The sequence below is a fragment of the Sceloporus undulatus genome, chromosome 4 (assembly GCF_019175285.1).
Source record: "Sceloporus undulatus isolate JIND9_A2432 ecotype Alabama chromosome 4, SceUnd_v1.1, whole genome shotgun sequence".
NCBI lineage: Eukaryota > Metazoa > Chordata > Lepidosauria > Squamata > Phrynosomatidae > Sceloporus > Sceloporus undulatus.
This window is the reverse complement of record NC_056525.1, coordinates 84924019-84942035: the sequence shown is the minus strand read 5'-3', so window position 1 is coordinate 84942035 and position 18017 is coordinate 84924019. Positions and strand designations below refer to the sequence as shown.

Genomic DNA, 18017 nt, shown 5'->3' with positions numbered 1-18017 from the left:
CTTTCTCATTCCTAACTTTTGTTATTTTGACCACATTCTGATGTTGTTTGTCTGCATGTGTCCTGCTTATCATCTGTGAATTATTGGAGGATAGGGAAAGGCACTTGAACTTGGTACTGCAGTCTTTCCATGGAGGAAGTAGAGTTGGAGGAGAGATCTCCCATTGAAAGCCCAAATTCCTGCCCATTCTCTTTCTCCCCTGATCTTTGGAGGTGCACTGGCATTTCCCCACCCATAGCATGTCCACTGACCAGCCCTGACCATTCTGAATTGACATACCAGTGCTATTGAACTTTTGCATCAGAAAACATAGCAAAACAGAGGCAGGAAAGGGGATCATTGATAGATTTTTGTGATAGATCCACTGGGGTTTGGTTTCAAGACCACCCTCCATGGATACCAAAATCTATGGATGCTCAAATCCCATTAAATACAATGACTAAATAGTGTCCTTTACATAAAATGGCAAAATCAAGTTTTGCTGTTTGGAATTTATACTTAAAAATAATAAAGTTGTGGATGTTTGAATCTGTGGATATGGAGGGACAACTGTATTTTTAGGCAGCAGAGATCCAGAAAAGAGAATTCAAATTGCCATTCAGGCACAGAAACTCAGTGGATGACCTCGGGCAAATCACATACTCTGAGCCTCAAAATAAGGCAAAGCAAACCCATTCTGAATAAATCTGGCCAAGAAAACCTTGTGACAGGTTTGCCTTAGGATCTCCATATGTCAGAAATGACTGGAAGGTCAGCAACAACAACACACAATAGAACACAGCTAAAATCATGGAACATATGGATATAAGTTGTACAGAGTTAGAATCCTGCCAATTCTGAACCTTCATAAGATCAAAAATTATCATAAAGGTCCATCTAGGCCTGGAATGGGAACCATGTAACTCTCCAGATGTTATTGTACTACACATCCCTCCAACTCTAGCCAGCATAACCACAGATGATACATGCTTAGAGATGTAGTTTGGCAACATTTATTTATTTATTTATTTTGATATTTATACCCCATCCTTCAGCCCCAAAGGCTCTAAGTTTATTTCCCTATTGTAGTACAGGCTGAATATCGCTTATGTGGAATTCTGAAATCCAAAACACTCCAAAGTCCAAAACTGTTTTATTCATGCACAAGATTATTTAGTATTGTATGTATAAAATTACCTTCAGACTATGTGAGTATGAACCATAAATGAATTTTATGTTTAAACTTGGATCCGCTCTCCAAGGGATCTCATTATGTATATACAAATATTCCAAAATCTGAAATCCAAAATCCTTCTGGTTCCAAGCATTTTGGAGAAGGGAAACTCAAACCATTCTTAATTTAAATAAACTAACCTCTGCAAAACGAAGCAGCCTGCACAACTAACTAGATGGCTTTCTACTAGCCTGGAGGTTTGCATACAGCCTTTTCTGACCCCATGAAAAATGGATAATTTTAATACTCATCTGTCACACAGAAATGACCCATAGAAACCAGAGTGATGCCTGAGATATAGCAAACCTGCTACCTTTTTGAAAGCTAGAGTTTCTAGGAGATGAACATTTATTAATTTATTTTAATTTTTACCCATGGCGGCTCACAACACACACACACACACACACACACAAAACAACACTTTAAAAACAATTAGAATGATTCAATTAAAACAGTAAAAAGTTTTTTGAAATACAACATACCACTTATTATTATTATTATTATTATTATTATTATTATTATTATTACAAGGTTAAAAATAATCTAAACCAAGCCCCATGCCCCAATAAAACCAGGCCTGTACGATTTTAAAAAGCTTGCTTGAATAAAAATGTCTTTGCTTGCTGGTGAAAGGCCAGCAGGGTGGGAGCCAGCCTAGCCTCCCGTGGAAGGGAGTTCCACAGGGTGGGAGCAGCCACTGAGAAAGGATAAACTTCAAACATGGGATAAACTTCAAGCAAAGCATATGCTGTTCTATTGAGGTTAGTCCATCTTCTTTTGCTTGCTTCATTTAGCATGGGATGGCAGCTGAAATGAAGTTTTTTTCAGTTCCCTTATATACACCAAATGCTATTTAGCAGACACTGTAAAATCAAACACCAACAGGCTACAGTTCCATCCTGCCTTGCACTATGAACACAAACATAGGAGAGCTGTTGCCTTTTAGGGAACAATATTTTATTAAGGATGCTGGAGTTTTTCCCCAGGATTTCATCTTTGAATTCTTCAGCTGCATCTGTATAAACTTGCCTGGTTGTGTTTATGAATTGTTCTATGATAACTGACATATGAAAAACAAAACTCTTGGTTTCAAAAGCAGGCTGAAGAATTTCCAAAATAACTTTTATTTACAGCGTTGTTCATTTTAAAAAATAAATAAAGTAAAAGCACTAACATTTCAATGATTTTTAAAACCAAATTCATGTCCAACTTTTAAGTGTACTCTACCCTTAAAAAACCCACTATTCTTCATTTAGACCTTTCAAATGATGGTCCAAGGAAATACACATTCTTCAGCCTTGTGGAGTTTTATCATTTTGAATTATGCAGATGGGGAAATTATGCAAATAGGATCATTTTCTTTTACTCTAATAGTGTGTTCCACTTTTATTGTGGGGAAGAGGATAAACAATTTTGGGAGATTATCACAAGGGGATGTCCTTATCCCATCCATGACCATGTGCAAATCCCATCTATGCACAAATCACTTTTACACTGTGCAAATCACTTTTACACTTAACCCGTTAAGCTGTTAATACAAATGGCTGAAAGGGCTTTCAGCTGATAGTTGAAAGCACTTTTCAGCCAGCTGCAAATGTGAACATGATTTGCACCATCACTCTAACTTGCGCTTCCCTGCTGGGTCAGGTGTGAAAGTCTTTCCTTTTATTGGGAGGGAAGGACAGGACAGGGATGGGACAATGACATCCCATCTCTCAAGTGATAAACTACTAAGGATTTTGAAAAGTTCATTTTTGGCCATGCTTGCTGGTTAATTCTGAGAACTGTAGTCCAAAAACGAAACTTTTCCACGCTTTGGAAAATCATTTTTTCTGCTAATCGGTGGCTTCTGGGATTTCAAATGACTGCACTGAATAATGCTTTCTTAAATATAGTGTCCCACGAATGCAACACTTAAGACTACACCTGTACCTGTATATGTGTATCTGTTGTCCAGACCTGTGAGATTTGCTACAGCCAATCAGAAGCAGTGTTAGAGTAATTTCAAGCAATATTCTTTGATAGGCTTTCTGATCTGATTGTAATCTAAACTCCTAACCTAGAATAGAGTCTGTGCAGTTAAATGCTTGTTGTGTCATTGTGTGATTTCAAGTCATTGCCAGTTTATGGCAACCCTAAGGCCAACTTATCATGGAGTTTTCTTGGACAGATTTGTTCACAGGGAGTTTGCCGCAGCCTTCCTCTGGGGCCGAGAGAATGTGTCTTGCTCAAGGTCACCCAGTGACTTTCCATGGCTGAGCAGAGATTCAAACTCTGGTCTCCAGATTCCCAATACAACACTCAAACCACTATATCACACTAACTGTACACTGAGGTCTAATCGAAACAGCAGAAATAATGCAGGTTGACACCACTTTACCTGACATGGCTCAGTGCTATGGACTTCTGGGATTTACAGTTTTGTTAGATGTTTATCCTCTGTCATACAGCTCTCATGCCACAACAAATTACAAATCCCATGATTCCATAGCATTGAGCCATGACAGTTAAAGTGGCGTCAAACTGGATTATTTCTGCAGTGCAGATTAGACCTAGGACTATGCAAAACTGAGTGACAAGGGGCTCATCTGAATTATTTTTGTTTTCTGTGAAGTTGTGGCCTGTTTTATTTCTGCTTTGGATGCAGTTTAGTAAGTGTTCTTGCATCTGTTTCCAAACACTCTTGAATGTACAGGTATTTTTCTTTTTTGGACTCCACTCTTCCTAAATTTCTCCTTTTGCTCTCCTCCCCATCTCCCTTGTTGGCTTCCCCTTCCCCTTCTTTGCTTCCAGATTCTCTATTGGAAATTAGATGTTGTTTTTTAAAAAATGAAACCAAAATGCTGTAGTGCAACACAGCTTCTTTAAAAAACAACAACAACCAAACACTCCAGCACTAAAGCACTAGGCTAATGGTACATAAGAAATTCTCTAGTGCAAGAGAAAACAACAACAACCAGAAACTGTGCTATAGCGCATGGAAAAAGGAAAGAAAAATAAAGAGAAAAAGGGAAAGAGGGAAATTGGTTTTAGCAGGTTGGCTGCAGGAAATTCTCAAATGGAGCACGAAAGCATGAGAAGTTAACACCCATAGCCCACATTATTGCACATGCAAGTCACTGACCAAAGACAAAATGAATTGAACTGCAACTATAGGTGGCATTGGAATTCAAAATGTACTGAAATGTTTCAAGACAGAAAAAAAAATTGCTACGTTCAATGAAAGCTTAAAAGTTGTGGTAGTCGATGAGAATTACCATGAAATATACCAGGAAAAGATAAACATTGTTTGGATCACTGAGATACTGCTAGCAAATACAGCCAGGAAAACATCCATGTCCCCACACACATGGGCCAGTTGGAAGAAGTCATGAGAGATTTTTTTTCTTCCAACCTATGAAGAGCTACAAATTACAAAATTCCTGTATGTAGGAAAGATGAAAGGGAAAGGTAAAAGCACTATAAAATAATGGAAGCTGCCCTCTTTTTCTAGTAGGATTCTTAAACCCATGAGTAAGTGTCTGATTCACATGTACTCTTGGAAAATGTCACCTGCACATTACAGTACAGATACAAACATTTGTTTAACCTTCCACTCTACCCTAAATCTATGACATTAGAGATTGGGGAAGTGGAAGAAGCTTCTAAATGTCTACTTTACAAGCTTGAAGGATGCTGAGGCTAAATATTATTATTAAACAACAATATCAAAGGGTAGCTTTTTTGGAAAGGTAAAGTATAGCATGCAAGAAGAATTTCAGAACTGAAGCAAGTCTTTTCATAGCTCGTGTGATTGTATGCATAGCATGAGGTATTGTGATGCTGATGCTACAAGTTTGTATTTCTCTGCATGCTTTCAACCTGGGACTGTGGCACATGAGGATGGCAATTTTACCCATTCCTCCATTCTGCAATAATCATCCCATTGAAGCCTCTTCATCTTCAGAGGGAAGCTGCTGCTGAGAACAAGAGCAGCTAGCTTTCCATCCCTGGGACTCAGTTTTTTGACCATCTCAGGGCCTAGGATAATCTTTCTTGTTCTGGCAATTCTACAATTCACACCCATAATAATGGCATTTTCTTTTTTTATCTGTCCTTTATTAATGTATAGCTGAGATCTAGAGCTCAGTGTCACAAACTGAAGAATCTGCCCTTCTGGCAAAAGTCATCTGAAGTTCTTCTGGGTAAACATTTGAGACCTGATGTACACTAGAATTTCTTCTCACCATTTAGCAACTTGCTGCAGCGAACCAGACTTTAAATGAACACATCAGAATCAATCTATAAATAAACAGAACGCAGTGCAGAGCACATGTAGATCATGAACTTTCATGTTGCAGCTTGCACTTTGCTCAGAGAATCTGTTGATTCAGCTTATCTCTGTAGGTATCTCTAGTGGTGGTGCCTTCCTGCTTGTTTTTATTTTGCAGATATTTGGCAGTAAATGGAACCAACCAAATGAATGGTACTGAGTCTTGACAAAGGCTTTTCCTTGGTCAGAAAACAATAACAATAATAATACCTTTTTGTAAGGGCCTCATTCGCTGATTGTGTAACCTATTTTACTACTGACCATGGTTCAGTGGGTCACCCAGCAATGTAGGGGATGGAGGAAAATGAGAGCATAGTCTCTCCAAATAAAATTCTACCTTCCTTTTCTTTCACACCTCAGATTTTTAGCATTGCAAAGAGTAAGACACTGAAAATTGTTCACACATGCTATATTAGCATTCCCTTGGTAACTTTACCTGCCTTCTTTCTTTGGATGCTTAAACTGTTTCCAAACACTCAACTGAAGTTTTTAATCACTGCAATGCTAGATATTTAGGGATTGAAGTTTCATGGGAGGGGACAGAATTCTTCTTTAAAGGACAATGATATGATTTTGCTGCCATCTTAGCTATACTCCTGCATTTACCTATGTATCCAACCCCAGTGGAACTGGGATTTCCTTCCCCTCCAAATTCATTATTAATAGTACTAACTGCACTAAGGAGCTTATCACACAACATTTTAAACCAGCTCCAGCTTCCTGGGCTGGAGCTGGGATGCAGGTTGGAGGTGGGGATTATCGCACACTAAATCATCACCAAATCACTGGCTGCCATCAGCCCAGGTTCCAGCCAGGCTACGTCAGTACTTTTTAGAAGTCAGAGCATGGCTGGGACCCGAGCTGATTATGTGTGCAGGAAACAGAATTGCCCAGTTTTGCAATATCTGTATTTCTGTATGACATCTATATCTAGGGGCTATTGCGTTGTTACAATTTGCAAGTATCTGCTATGCTTTGGTAGTCAGAGGAGGGATTTATGAGCTATGGCCTAATGTGCAATGGGTACCAATGGCATTATCCAGTTTCCAGTCAAGAGGCTTCTAAATGTCATTGAATGTGACTCTAAGCAAGAAACCATGTGCACACACAAGAGAAATTCACAGGTGTATTGTATACATGCAAACTGCAGTTTGTTACAACTATACAGTTTCTCGTTTTCAATTTAATGAAGCCCTGGGAGCAGGTGAATTCTTCGGAACTCTCTGTTTTGAAAATGTGTTTGGTTTCAATATAATGAGCTAACATTTCTGATTTAACAAATGGTTGCCAATCCCTTCCAGCAATATGATGCTCATTGGATATATTAAAAAAAAACATGGAAGATGTCTTTGCCCTCTGGTTCAGTTTCCAAAATATTTATGTGTTGCTTTCAGCCAAAGGCACTTGCAAGACACCATGTAGTGTTACCAGCTGTATTGATTTTTTAAACAGATTGATCAATCTATTGATTGGCCACTCCATGGTAAGGGTTTTCAAACAGTTTTTCTTCTCTATTCAAAATAATCAGATTGTTTCAGCTCAAGCAAAGAAATGGTTAATTGCTTGCATTTTGATAAAAAGCATTTATGTAGTACTTTAAAAATAATACAAATAGCATTATTTTATCAATAAAAATAATATAAATCAAGTGATTCCCAAACCTTTTTTTAAAAAAAATTATTAGGTTTTTTACATAACATACAAATAATACAACATAAATTACAAACATTAACCTTGATGCATGAGCAAATAAAAAATGTATAATTTGATTACTGCACAAAATCCTATCATGGCGTTTGTGGGCACACACAAGTTTTAAGTGTATAAGAACAAAGGCCTAATCCAAGAAAAATGACATGGAATCAGTAGTGATGTAATTCATGTATTCTTAGCTTTTGGTGGGAAGGCAGAAATGTTCCCTTTCTATTTACCACTGATTAGCAATGTATCACATCTTATTACTATTGCCATGGCTATTGTAAAATTAATTGCGGCAGCATGATTCAGAGTAACTGGGGGTTAAGGTTGGATATCCTCATTGTCAGCCAAGAGAAAGGCTTCAAGTGTCCTCTCTTTTTATTTCCATATGACATTTAGCCATCAATGATATGATTGTTCCACTCCACTTGTTCCTTTTCTGTCTCAGTAGCTTTGCATTGCCAAGGGCTGGGGTGAGCAAAGGGCTTGCCAGTGTGGTTAAGGACCTTAGTTTAATAAGGCAGAGCTGCAGTCTGCAAGTCACTGGATCCAATTTGGTTTCTCAAAGAAAATATGATGGGGCATTTATTCTTCCCTCCATATTAAGCAACCAAAGTGAATGATAAGGCCTCTGTGGGTTGGATGAATTCTATGCTTGGCACCAAAAATGGGTTGGAGAGTAGCCTCTTGAGAAAGGATGGGTGAGTTCACCAAGGTAGAGGTGATAATGAAGCCTCCCAGTATCCATTGGGAGTCAAAGGCCAGATGCTCATATTCCGTTGAATTTTAGGGAGGCGTTAGCCTTGAGAAAGAATCCCTGTTCCTACTATATATGTTTACTGGAAATAAGCCCCATGAGACTGGTTGCAGAGAACCTATGAGTGTATCTACGCTACACAGTTATACCATTTTGACACCACTTTAACTGTTTTTACTCCATTCTATGGAATCTTGACATGTATGTTAAAGAGAGGCAGGGTATGTCTACACTGTAGAAATAAAGTAGCTTGACAACATTTTAAGTGCTGTAGCTCCATCCTGTGGAAAACTGGGATTTGTAGTTTTATAAAGTCTAGCCTTCTCTGCCAAAGAGTGTTGGTGCTTCACAAAACTACAAATCCCAGGATTCTGTAGGATAAGGCCATGGCAGTCAAAGCGGTGTCAAACTGCATTATTTCTTCAGTGCAGATGCACCCTAAGACTTTTCTAGTGCTGTAGTTTTGGAGGGACTACCGATCTCTAGCAGAACATTCTTAGTACTTCAACCAACTAAAAATCCTCGGATTTCTTTCCTAGCACAAAGTGGAATCAAACTGATATAAATGTGCAGAATGCAGATGCCATTTATCTCAGTGTCAGGACACATGAAAATGAAAAGCTCTTTTATGCTTTTTCTAGATCCTAGATTAGCAGGGGGGGAGCATTTTAGGATCAGACCAAGTGTCCCTTCAATTCAGAAGCAGCCAACCACTTCCTCTGGCAAGGCCACAAGCGGGTCATGGAGACAATACCCCTCCCACACTGCCCTGCCTTTAAGCTCCAGCATTTAGCATTCAGAGAAATACAGCCTGTTTAATAAGTCTTTCCTAAGTTTATAAACTCCTCTCCTCTAGCAAAATATGAAGGCAAGATTCAGCACTTTTTTTTCTTTATTAACGTTTTCACTGAAAACAAAAACTCTCAGTCTCTTTCTCCCCCTTCTTTTCCTGAATTGTATTATCTACTAATCTCATCCTGTAACAAACTTTATATTCAAAACTCTCCAGGCAGTTACTTAGCAACTATTAAACCTGTCATTAAACAGCTTCCTTATGCTACCATAATCAGCTGTTTGAAGTCACAGAACAGTTCTTTTTTTGGGGTGTTTGTGTTTGTTTTATAGCTCACTTTGCTTCCATATGATTTTAGTGTTAGTACATGTGACAGGTCGCAAGCAACTAATGATGCACAATTTTGAAAGCATCAGATAAAATAAAACATATAAGCCAGTCTTCATTCCTAAGAGCTTAGAAACTAGGGGAGGTAGGAATGTGATCTGGAAAATGTTAACGCTACTCAGGCGCTTGGGTTTTAAATAACAGAAAGAAGATCTTTTCTTTTCTTTTTAAAGGTTATTACTGCCCTTAAAGGCTGAAACTCTGTGCACCTTACTTGGAAGTAGGTACCACTGAACACAGTTGGACTTATTCTTGACTCAACATGCACAGAATTGGGTTGCCTGTGTTTCTTTAAGAATATAAGCAACTGGAAAGAAAGAGCTGTTGATGTTGGCACACTACACAAGAGTTGTCTGGCTGCACAAACAATTTGCCTTCCATTGCTGTCAACTATCAGTAGTTTATCAGGAGCTTATCAGGAGGAAGAACAAAGCAACTCGTGACACCTGAAAGAGGAAGAGATTGTTGTTTTTGCTGGTGCAGATGAGCCTGGCTGCCCTTTGGAAGGAATGTGTACTCAAAGACATTACCCAGGTAAAAGGCTTCAGTTCTTCAATGCAGAAGAAGGAATATGTGGTTTTATTGTTGCTGGTCATGTAATTCAAACTTGAGAGAAGAATTTCTGGCTCCACAGCTACATGTGTCTGTGAAAATAGTTTTGTGCAGAGTTTGGAAAAGTTACTGTTTGGGGGAATAACTACCAGAATCTGTCAGCTAGAGTGCTACTGAGTATTCTGGGAGTTGTCATCCTAAAAAGAAAATTTCCCAAGCTCTGATCATTAGTGTTTTCTCCTCCCTGCAAGAAAGTCATTGAAAATTGCAGTTTTCAGCAAATAGTTGCATTTGGGAACCTATTTTGTGCAAATATACACTTGTTTTTTTCTGCAAAGAAAAGGGCATTTTCTGCATAAAAATGTTGCGTGGTACCATTTTGATTAGTCCCAACTAGAATAAAACTGGTTTGAGCATTGGATTTTCCACACAAATATTTCTCCCCCCTGGAAAATGCTATTTTATGCACATGAAACTTTTTTGTGAACATTTTGTAATTTTATAATAATAATAAAAAAAAATTCCATCCCTACAAAGGAGGAAGGAAATCGTTGGAGAAAAAAGTGTCAATAAGTGGTAACTGATTTTTCATGCCTTCCCTTGCCCCCACTTTCTAAGCCTGGAAGAGGTTCAAACACTTGCAAGGCAGACCAATGGGTTTCTGGCCATGGACAATGTTGCTTGAACAAATTTGGTCTTGGTGGTAACAACTATAAAATAGCCATCCTTCAAAAAGATCCAGTTTTAAAAAACGGTTGACATACAGCATTTTCAAATTAAGATGATCTTTTGAAAAGCAATTAGGCAGAATGCATCCAAACAATGCCCCAAACTGGGTAACTGGGCCATGTGCATGCCTGGCATCATTGTTCCAGTCCCAGCATTATATATTCTTTGGGCTGCCCTGAGAACTTTGCACATCGATTAGAAGATAAGCAAGAGGAATGTGAGCGTATTCAGTTAGCTGCATAGAAGAAAGTATGCATATTCAGCCAAGTACTGTCAGGTTTTCCTTTTCAAACCTTCCATTCAACATATAGAGTTAAGGGGAAAGGGATGTGAACATTTCTTCCTCTTAATTTTATTCACTTCATGGCCAAGACATTGTACCACTATAGCATCTGTTATATAAGACTGATAGGCCCATTCTAGTCTAGTTTTAGAACTGTCCTTGTTGCAAAGATGATGATCACCTTGCTGATGGGAGATTGGCAGGGAGGTACAAGGCCAAGATCCTGTTTAATGATGTTATCATTCTTCTTTTTAACCTGTGTCTTCCCTGATTGAGTATAGCCATCTGGTGTGCAGTCTGCCTCTCTTTCTGCTACCTTTGACCTTCCCTAGCATTATTCCCTAGCATTTCTAATGAGTCATGCTTTCTCATGGTGTGGCCAAAACATGGCAGCCTCAATTTCATCATCTTGACTTCCAGAAAGAGTTCAGGCTTGATATGTTCATTTGTTTGTCTTTTTGGCTGTCCATGGTATCCTCCACACTCTCCAGCATCACATCTCAAATGAATTGATTCCAGGGACATAACTGTTACGTGCTGACTCCATTAATGTTGATGTCTATTTAGTGGAGGCTTACTGACAACCAGAATCTTAAAGCAATGGGGAATGGTTGTAGCTTATAGGATTGTAACCTAGAGGATACAGCATCCCTAATTTTCTGCAGAGCTTAGGAAAGCTATTCTTTTGTACTACAGCTCCTATAGCCATTGCTGATTGAAGAATGCTGTGAATGCTTACACACACACACACACACACACACACACACACACACTTTTCAGGCTCTGATTTAATGGACAAGAAAATCTTTTATGAAAATAAAAAAAGAAACATTTACCATCCAGTAATGAAACCCCTAAGCAGTTTACAGTAAAAGACAAACTCTAGTGTATAAACAAGTAAGGGATTGTTGTCACACCTTTACAGCTTCTCATAAGGCTCCATTACATGAGGCAAAAGTTTTTTCCTTCCAAACAACCTGGCTTGTGTAGATCACCTAATACCTTTGTTTTGGAAAAACCTGCAGAAATGTTTCCCTTAATGTCTCTTAAATGCACAGTATTTTTTTCTAAATATTTCAGCTCAATTTAATGAAGGCAGTTTGATGTGGCTACTTCAAATCAAAACCAGGAGTGTTTTTACTCTGTACATACCCCGTAATATGCCCTGAACACCACTGATTCAGAACTATCCAAACAAATCCATTTCTTTAACAGATGTTAACCTCCCCCGCCTTCACTCTCCTCCTCACCCAACATTGTTTGTGAGTGAAAAAAATTCTCTGTATGGATAATCTGATTTGTTAAGAAACTGTTTTTGAAGGTTCCACATCAAAGGAAAACATGTGTAAAGGGCTCAGAAAGCGTAGATGATGACTTTTTTCTTGTGAAATTTCAGAGTTGTTACAAATTTCCTGGCATGAATTCTTCCACATTAATGTAGTTGCACCCAGTGGCAACAGAATATAACATCTTTTCCATCACACAAAAGTATATATAGGGTCAGTAAAGGGCTCACAGATTAGCCTTGTCCATGTGAACTTGAAAATAAACTCTACAGTGTTTAACTGGACTTACCCGCACAGGTCCTATTCATAGCATTGTAGCCTTAAAGTTACAAGTTCACTCAGGAGTCATCAAACTAAAAAGTGTTTCTTCCAGATAAGTGTGAAGTGAAAGGAATTATTCCCAGATGGATGTGAAGTACATTTGGGCAGCCAATGCATGGTAACAACATGTGAGTTGTTAAATATCTTGCCTGTCCCCCATTTCCTTCCAATCTTGTTGTCAAAGACAGCCAATCTTGCAGTCAAAGCAGCTGGTGAAAGCTGCAATTGTTCCTGGCAAGACCCTGCTTCTAGCTGAACAGGAGCTGAACACTCTTCCTCCAACATTCTCCCTACTTCCAGTTTATTGGGTGGTCCTTAAGGAGGCTGTCTGAGTGATGGACTTGGACTTTGAAGACCACTGTTCAGATCCTGGCTCAGCCATGTAAACCCACTGGGTGTCCTTGGGCAAGTCATACTCTCTCAGGCTCAGAGGATGGTAATGACAACCCCCCTCTGAAGAAAATTGCCAATAAAAACCCATGATGGCCTTATGGCCTTAGCGTCAGCATAAGTCGGAATCTACATGGAGGCACACAACCACCACCACCACCACCACAACAACAACAACCTATAGGACCTATGTGATCCACAGTTGGCCCTCTGTAAAATGTCCTCCAGTAGACACCCTGGCAGCTGCAGTCAGAAAGCTGAAGATAGAGAATGACAGGTACAACATCGACTCTGCTTTTTCTGTAGTCAGAAAGGAACACAGTGTTGAAAGGAACACTTTTTTAAAACAAAAAGGGCAGTGTAAGTGTGCATCCTGTTGTTAACTGTTCATGAGTTGACCCTGACTCACAGCGACTCTGTGGGTAAGACATCTCCAACCACCTATACTGTAGGAATAATGTAGTGTGACACCGCTTTATGTGCGGCTTTAGCTCCATCCTGTGGAATCTTGGAATTTGTAGTTTTATAATCGTATTTAGCCTTTTCTGTCAAAGAGTGCTAGTACCTCAATGACAAATCTCAGGATTCTGTAGGATGGAGTCTTGGTAGTTAAAGTGGTGGCAAACTGCATTATTTTTACAGTGTAGATGTGCCCCCAGTTGACTGTGAGGGTAAGTTTTCTTCCATACTGGGATCACTGTGACCTGAATTCCATGGGCATCCCCAGCTAAAGTAAATTCATTGAATCATTTTTAAATAGTGAATTAACACACATGTTAATCTTATTGTGTTAATGGGTCTAATGAGACTAACCATGAGCCCTCCTCTCCCCCTGTTTACCCTAAGTCCATTTCCCCATCCCTCTATTATTCCCCTTTGTCTGATTTTGATTCTTAGTCTCTTTGGGTAGGTAGTAGTCATGACTGTTCATAGTGCCTTATATGCAGATGGCACTATATCAAACAACAACATCTGAGGAAATTTTTCAGTGGAAAAATGTCCCTGACCTTCATATCTGACACTGTTATCAGCATTATTATCATCACCACCACAACCTCTATTACTACTACTGAGGCAATGTAATCCTCCACCGAAAAAAAAGCCCCCAATCCTGTATGTAGAGAAACAAAACAAAACAAAAGCCCTCTTGAGTCTACATATTTTTCTTTTCACATCTCATTTTTCAAGATCAATCTCCTGTGCATTTTAAGAATACTGCCCAACAAGCTGCCCTTCCTGCACCACCATCTCTTTTGAAAGCAAATGCTTTAAGTTCCTTGAGCAAACACTCATGAGAGATACTTTTCCAGAGTGGCATGCACCCTGAATGCCAAAAAGGGCATTAATGCATTCCCTTTGCTGTGGCTTTGAAATGATGTGTGGATAATGCACATATGTGTTGCCCTTCTTAGTACGCTCTGTTTTTGCTTCTTGAATTTGATTCCATGCAGCTGTAGACCAGAGTTTCACAGGTGCTTGCTGATCCTTATTAGATTATTCATAACTTTGTTTTACTTTCTTTAAAAGGCAATTAAAACCATGTGGAAAGGAGGGATCATGATGACTGGAAGTTCTGCTGACACCTATTTCCAGGTTATGGTTGTCTGTTTTCACTCAAATTATACAAAGTGGCATGGGTACATTTGTAGCCTGCTACTCATAGATGTGAGAAGGGGTGCGCAGATGCCATCATCAGGCAAAGAAGCCAAGAGGCAATTAATATTTGCCTGGAGCATAACGTGAAAAGTATCTCTCATTTCCATGAAATTAACCACAGTAAAAATAATAACTGTTGCTGTTGCTACTGGTGATATATGTTATTGAACTTTTCCTCCAGAGGTCTCATATGAATGGACAACAAAGTGACCCTGCACTTTCTTTAAGCCTCTGTACCACACTTGAAAAACACCACCAACTCAACATGAGCTTATGTAAGGAGTTCTGCCAGATTCTTTAAAAAGCCAAAGCTTTGAATGTGAAAGCATTTGTTTTAATTTTAAAAGGTATTCACCACCCTTTTGCTGAAAAGAAATCATTGTGGTATGCATTGTATTTTAGAAACAATAATAAAACATAATCTTAATTTATATGGCTCTGTTTTGCTTTGTTAATAGATGCTGGGGCTTGATCAGCTAAGGCTGCTGCCACACTACAGAATTAATGCAGTTTGATACTGCTTTATCTGTCATGGCTCCATCCTATAGAATTCCAGGTTTTGTAGTTTGTTGTGGCATCAGAGCTCTCTGATAGAGAAAGCTACAATACATTTCTCACAAAACTGCAAATCCTGGAATTTCATACCATTGAGCCATAACAGTTAATGCTATCTTTAAAAAAATATTTTAAATATTTTCACCTATACTGTTTTCAAGCTAGATGTTACTCACCCTATATTTCTGCATTTCATTTTTCCTGACTAAATGCCTTCATGCAGTGTGTGTGTGCGCGCGTACGCGTATGTGTGTTGTGTGCCTTCAAGTAATTTCCAACTTACCGCCACCCTAAGGTTAACCTATCACAGGGTTTTCTTGGCAACTTTCTTCTGAGGCTGAGAGAGTGTGCTGTGCCCAAAGTCACCCAACCTTACATTTATACCTGCTGAACTTCATTTGGTTAGTTTTAGCCCAGATCTCCAAACTGTCAAGTTCATTTTCAATTCTGAAAACATTATTTAGGGTATTTGTTAACACATACACACCCAATTTGGTATCTTCTGTATATTTGATAAGCATGCTAAGTTTTCAGAAAGACATTCTGAGAGGCAGCAAAATCAGGTATATATAATTTGTCATTTTCTTAAAAGCAAATGGCAATCATGTCTGAAGGATCAAACTTTTTTTTAAAAAATTCTACAAAGTAACAGTAAGACAAACAGAACTGCTCATGGACAACCAGGATACTGGAAGAAAATGGAGATCAAAAGTTTTATAAATGTATCATTCCTTGAATGGGAAGTATGTCAAAATGTCCAGAACCCTTACAACACTGACTTAAAGGTGGATTACAATCTGTCATCCCAAGAGAAGTAATTGCTGTTTTCTATTACTAATCTTGTCAATCTGTATACTGTTTTAGTGGTGGGTGGTCAGGTAAGCATTTAAGGGCCCACTTGTGCAATGATGAATAAGCTTGTAAAAAACAGAATCTGGAGCTTTGCATTCTTGCCTGATAGAGCACAGGCTCCATTGCTAGCATTTCAGAAATGAGATTTCATCAATAGACATGTTTAAATTGTGTTTCCTTCCTTTGATTTCTATCAGTCTCATAGATTGCTATCAGACAGTCTTCTCCTGTTGCTTGTGAATAAGGCATTGTTATTTGCCACAAGTCCTTACCATCTATGAAGCATTGTGGTTAATTTGGGAGCTGAATGATTTCCCCCCCATCCTCACAATTAACATCGCCATTGTTGTTGAACAACTTGATAGATTAGCTAAACTTGCCCACACTGATTTATTTCCTCCAAAAGTATGGGATTAAACTACATGACTGCATGATTACAGACTACATGAATGTTTCATCTAGGCATCCAGTGATAGTTGGCATACTTTTAAAAATTTTGCACTTCGAAATTAGTTTGGAGTAATTGACAAAAGCTGAAGACAAAAGGAGAAAGTGGATGGAGGAGAGAAATACTGGACATTTTAAAAGCATCTGGTAAGATGGAACGACAGAGAATTAAGTAGGACTGTCCCAGCCAGATTGGGAAAGTTGAAAGGGTGGTGTCAACCTGTTCCCTACAACATATGAAGAAATAATGTATTGCCTGAGAACTTGTGTTGTCCCAGTCCCCAGGGCCATGTGGCTATAGAAAGACTCAAGTCTATGAAAGCTCATACTGCCATCTTTTTTCTTCACTTATTCTCAAAGGTGCTATGAGATCCCTTTGCATACTAAGTAGGCTTGCAGAAGGAACAGGAAACTGGAATTGGTGGGAGACAACTTATTTCCCTTCTACAATTCCCAATTGGGCTGAAAGACAAGGGAGGCATGGCCACTCCAAATATATCTGAGGGCCCAAACAGACAGGCCAAAATAAAGCTGCTTCGGGACACTTTGGAGGTATGCTGTTTAAATAACACACACATTTTAAGAAGCCAGAAGCTGCACCAAAGCTGCGCTTCCTTAGGACTGGAGCATGGCTTTGGTGTGGCTTCCAGTCTCTTGGGACACATGCAGCATTTGACCAGCATACCTCCAAAGTGACCTGAAGCAGCTTTGTTTTGGCCTGTCTGTTCAGGCCCTATGTCCCTAGCTGAAACATTAGGTAGAACATTTATTGTTGGGCACTTAGTTTTGCTCCTTCTTTTCATTCCTGGCATTATTGGATGGGGATTGAACGCAAGGGATGCCAGCGCATGTGCTTTCACTCCTTCCTCTCTTTCCCATATAGGGAGGACAAATGAAGTATGTCAGCTGGTACTTACAACTGATGGCTGGCAGAACAGCTAATATCACTCCTACTACTACCCCACACAGCATAAAGAGTAGAAATGTCAGGTCAGGAATCTCTATCTGTATTCCTAGGCAGTGACCAGACACAGTTGGAATTCTCCTTTAGGTCAAGGGAATACTGGAGTTTGTGGGCCACAGAAAGACCTCTCAGGTGGCAGAGTAACAAGACTGGGTTGCTTGCCTAATCCTGGTGCATTTGTGCAACAGCTATTTTTCTCTCTGGTCCAAAACACACTGCAGAAATAATCCAGTTTGTGACACATTTAAGTGCTCTGGTTCAATGCTAGAGAATTCTGGGAACTGGAGTTTTGTGAGACATTTAGCCTTCTCTGTCAGAAAGCTCTGGTGCTAAAACATACTACAGTTCCCAGGATTCCCTAGCACTGAACCAGGACAGTTAAAGTAATCTCAAACTGGATTAATTCTGCAGTGCGTTTTGGACCTTACATTAAACATTGCACAACTTGTCTACAATATTATGAGATTATTGCATGGTCTTGAACGTGTCTATCTCCGATGGAACAGATGTGTGTTTAACCCTCAATGATGGATCTTACCACACTCCCCCATGTTTGGGCCATAGGCAGCCCGTATGCAACCCGGGTTTATCCCATAGATTTTCGAGAATGAGAAAATCCTCTTCTTGAAAAGCATCAGGACAAGCATGGGCTGCCTACAGGCTGCCAGTGGCCCAACTATGGGAGACTGCAGTAAGATCCATCATTGAGGGTTAAATGCGTGTCTATCCTGTCGGAGATAGTAGAATCCAAGTCCCATGTGATAATCGCCTTAATCTAAAATGTGTGAGATGGCATAATTATCTTTATGTGTATATTAAGGA

The 18017-nt window shown here is 39.3% G+C and overlaps 1 long non-coding RNA gene across 1 annotated transcript in view; it reads left to right on the top strand.

Moving 5' to 3' along the window:
• Positions 1-14773, top strand: part of LOC121927783 — a 74930-nt gene extending 60157 nt beyond the window's left edge. Inside the window, exons 3-4 of the long non-coding RNA XR_006103336.1 lie at positions 9334-9694; positions 14559-14773. This is a non-coding gene — a long non-coding RNA (uncharacterized LOC121927783). The remainder of the gene's footprint in view (positions 1-9333; positions 9695-14558) is intronic.
• The last annotated feature ends 3244 nt before the right edge of the window (positions 14774-18017 follow it).